The sequence below is a fragment of the Neovison vison genome, chromosome 6 (assembly GCF_020171115.1).
Source record: "Neovison vison isolate M4711 chromosome 6, ASM_NN_V1, whole genome shotgun sequence".
Classification (NCBI taxonomy): domain Eukaryota; kingdom Metazoa; phylum Chordata; class Mammalia; order Carnivora; family Mustelidae; genus Neogale; species Neogale vison.
Genome location: NC_058096.1, coordinates 193,622,151 through 193,626,999, shown reverse-complemented (window position 1 = coordinate 193,626,999; position 4,849 = coordinate 193,622,151).

Here is a 4,849-nt window from a genome sequence, read left to right as displayed (position 1 = left end):
TCTATATATACTATTTAGATTCATACTGCTGGTCTATGTATATTAGACTCATTGGATAGGGGGCCTGAAGGCACAACAGTGGTAAGAAACTTCTTGAGGGTAGGAAATATATCTTGTTCATTTCTATATCCTTATTATTTCACTATATTCTGGGTACTATGGAAAGTACTTCTAAAATCTTCCTTCATTTAATCCTTATGATAACCCTATGAAGTGGTTACTGTTTTTAATCTGTTTTACAGACAACAAAACTGAGGCACAGAGAGGTTACACAGACAATAAATGGAAGAGTTGGGGTTCAAACTCAGGAAGTCGGACATCACAGCTTCTCCTAAAAAGTGTACTAATTCTTTTTTTTTTTTTTAAGATTTATTCACTTTTTTGGGGGGAGTGGGAGAGCTAAGGGAGGGCCACAGAAAGAGAGAGAGAGAAAGAGAGAGAGAAGCTTAAGCAGATTCTGCACTGAGTGCAAAGCCTGACTTGGGCCTTGATACAGGGCTTGATCTGATGACTCTGAGATCATGATCTGAGCTGAAACAAAAAGTCAGATGCTTAACTGACTGTGCCACCCGGGTGCCCCCAAAACGTATTAATTCTTGTTAATCTGAACATGGAAATAAGGATCTAGCTCTTTGACTCACAGTTTTGACAAAACCACACAGCAGAGAGATAGATGTTCTATACCTGTACTGTCTAATACGTTACTGGCCACATGTGGCTATTTAAAGCAAAGTAAATGAAATTCAATTAAAATTTAGTTTCTGAGTTCCCTGTCACATTCCAGGTGCTCAAAAAGTCACATGCAGCTAGTGCAGATAGAGAACAATTCCATTCTTAAGAAAAAAATTCTATTGGGTGACAGTAGTAGATGAATTCTAAGTGCCATTTCCAATCTTGATATGGGGAATGGGAACCGACTGGTTTTGATAGAGCGTCCCTACCGACCACGCTGGCTTCTCTTCCCAATTCACAATCCATTCCCTCCTCACAGTGAGCAGCCATGCTCTTCCATGTCCACTCTCCGTACACACTATCTGCCCTGGGCCTCTCTACACTCACACAAGGCAGGAATGTAGAGCTCCTAACTCTCACCCCTTCTTTAGGTTCTACTGGATATTTTAAAGCAGGGACCCTGGCTGCACTGTTGGCAGGAAACCCTGGCAAAGTTGGGGCTGGACATAAAACTGTGGTTTTGATATCCTATAAGATGCTGCCTCTGCGGTGAAAAGCCCAGTCTTTGGAGACATACAAACCTGGGTTTGAAGCCCAGATCACCACATACCTATCACAAGACCTCGGATAAGTGGTGTGGCACTCTGATCCTCACCTATAAAATTGAGTTCATACCACATTAGCATTGATGTCTTTGATAGAGCAAGAATGGGCAGCTACTGAAGTCACTGTTATGATGATTACAGAACAGGTGACCCATTCTTCAGGGTCACCCTTCTGTTTAAAACCAACAAGACAATATCCTGAGTCAATTCTCAAAGGACCATGATCTTCTCCCTAGATAATTTCTGGGACATGCTAAAATCAGTTTGGGAGATTTTATAGTACCCCTCAAAGCCCCCTTTGCCCTGGAAGACATCTTCAGAGCAACAAGGGTAATTGTACCATCGTGTAATGTGTTTCTCTCATTTCATTCATTCCAAGAATGATCACAGGCCTTTCTTTTAGCCCTTCAAAATACAATGACAACTAGGTTGTGGTATTTAACAGATTAAGGGAATTACAAAGCAGAAAATGAACATTTAATAGTGGATAATAATTATTACTGTTTTTAGTGTCTGTACACTGCATGCTTCCAGAGGGATCTCCCAGCCCATGTTACAAGGGCCATCCAACCTCCTTCACAGGAGAATTGTTTTGACTATGACCTTGTAACCCATAGCTTAAGGCCAGAGCTGTCCCTTACCCCAGAATTAGTTAGAATAATCCTGTTCCAGCCCAGCCCAATACCAACTGGCTTCCACACTTGTCCTGGGAAGACTGATTCAGATAAATCACTTCTACTTCCTAATCTTGAGAACAATGGATAGAATGCAAGCTGACACGCAGCTAGTGAAAGGCCAAGACAGGGGAATAGATCTGCTGATCCCTTACCTCCCCCATATACTTCATCTCAAAGTAGGCTGAAGGAAATTTCTCTACTTCCATCCAGTCTTATTTGCTGCTCTTTGGTCTCTCAGTTTGTTCTGGGCTGCAGAGTGATCAGGAGTTCATGTGGTGCTCACCCTGGACCTGTGTAGGTGGCTGGGGCTCCTGAGCACTGGCTTTCTGTTAAAGGATTCACAGGCTGAATCTCATGTCTCAACCCTTTTCTGTAGCTTTGATTTCTGCAGCCAGTACCAAGGCCCCTTTTTATTTCTCAGAGTCAGGGCAAATGGGCCATAACAAGAACAGAGGGCTCAGGAGAGGAAGGCAAGCAGCTACTGAATGGAAGGAAATGCTTCAGTGATCTCAGAGAAGCGCTAGAGCTTCCTTAAGGAATTAACCACATTCAAGTGGCAGTCTCCAAGCTACAGCTTTCATTTATTGAGAGCTCACTATACACCAGGCATTGTGCTTTCTTATACTTTGGAAGGCAGGATCCAATCTCATTCTCAACTTGGTCATGAAAGTAGGTAGAGTATCCCCTTTTAGGAAGCTCAAGTTCAGAAGGCAAGTAATAGGATCAAGATGATCTAAAAATAATCAGGAAGGCCATAGTCAGAGGTGGATTGACTCCAGAGTCCATGTTCTCAACTTCTTTTTGTTTTAGAGAGGGAGAGAGGTGCCTGGGTGGCTCAGTTGATTAAGCATCTGAGTCTCGACTTAGACTCCAGTCATGATTTCAGGGTTGTGACACTGAGCCCCCAGGAGGTTCAGCACTCTGTGGGGCGTCTGCTTCTGTCCTTCTGCCCCTCCCCTGGCTTATATACATACATGTTCTCTCTCTCTTCTAAAACAAATGGGTAATTTTTTTTAATGTTTCTTCTTTTTTAAAGATCTCATTTATTTATTTGAGAGAGAAGAGAGGGATCACAAGCCAGGGGGAGGGGCAGAGGAAGAAGCAGAATCCCCACTGAGCAGGGAGCACAACATAGAACTCGATCCCCTGAGCCGAAGGCAGATGCTTAACCGACTGAGTCACCCATGTGCCCCATCAGCTTCATTTCTTATACCGGCTTCAGTGTTCTCCCACATTTGTTATTTTATTGAATGCTGTGAGGTAAAGAGACCAGGGGCAGCATTAGCCCCATTTTGCTGAAAGGAAATGGAAACTCAGAGAGTTTACATGATTTGTTCAATGTTATTTAGATCTCCTGAGTCCTAGCCCAACTTGTTTCTGTTACACTGAACAGAAGTGGCTGAGCTAAGTTCCAGCTACAGTTTTAGAACATAAGTTCTTCTCCACTGTGCATTTGGAAAGTCACTGTGCAGTTGGAAAGTCACTGTGCAGTTGGAAAGGCTAATCTGTCTCCATAGGTTTCTGTTGAGGTATAACATCAATAATCATAAAGGAATTGATATTTATTATAAGGAATCTAATATCCCAACTCAGTTCCAATTTAAGAAAATGACCTCAACTTTCCCCAGTAAACCATCTTGGGATCAATGAGTGCTACAGATAATGGCTTTCCTTTTGTTATTTGTATTAGCCCTAAAGAGTAATTTAGAAAAAACCTGCTATTTCGAAAGGTCCCTGCCCCACCCCACCCCCAACAAAAGAAGGATCCAGTCCATCAGTTCTTCCTCCCTCCCTCCTTCCCTCCTTCCCTTCCTTCCCTTCCCCTTTTCCTTTTCCGTTTCTTTTCCTTTCCTTCCCCTTTCCTTTCCTTTCTCCTTTTCTTTTCTTTTTTTTTTTTTAACATTAAGTATCTTGGTTCTTCAAAATAAGAATAATTAGTGGTGGGTAATCTTAGCAGTCCAAGGAGGAGGCAAGCACCCTAGCTAGGGTACTATTAGAGATCTCTTTTCCTTATTCCTCTTACCAAGAAGTTGTTATATGATGAAAATGGGGCATGATGGTGAAGGGCCCAGTGAATTTACCTTCACACCTTGGTTTACAAAAATCTCTGGTAAAAGCTCTTTCCATCAAGCTTATCTGGGGACTTTGCTTGGCCCTATGATGTGGAAGGTATTTAAGCCAATGGATTTACTTTGGATTCTGCTGATTGTTGTCTTTTTGTGTTACCATATGACTCTAAAAGTGTCCCAAATATTAAGGGGGAAAATGGATACTTGTATTTATAATTGCCTTTACATCTGGATTGCAAAGTGGATTGCTTTCTTGAGCCAATAATCTCATTTTGGAGTATCTTTCTTAAAGAAATAAAGTATCTATGCATATCTATTTATATAAAAATGTAGATACTAAATATATAAGTATAGATATAGATATTTACTGTAACATTATTATAGTGGAAAACAAACCTGGAAACAATGTCTACCAATAGAGGAATGATGATTAGTTGGTTGATTAAATGATGACATATTTATACCATGAAGTACTATATAGCTATAAACAAAAAGAGTAAGTTAGATCTGTATATATTGGCCTGGAAAGATGTTTGTGATAAGAACTTTTTTTTTCCTTATAAGCTCCATGCTGGACTTGAACTCACAACCCTGAGATCAACCCATGAGCCGAGATCAAGAGTTGGACATTTCACCAACTGAGCCACCTAGGCACCCCAACATGATAGAAGTTTTAAATAAAAAACTAAGTATTAGAGTAGAGTGAGAGATATGACCCAATTTTTGTAAAATATTATGTCCAAAGCCTATTTATAAGCATTTATGTTTTCACTTGTTTGAATGAATACAGGTATCATGTGAATGATATCTATTAACCTATAAACAT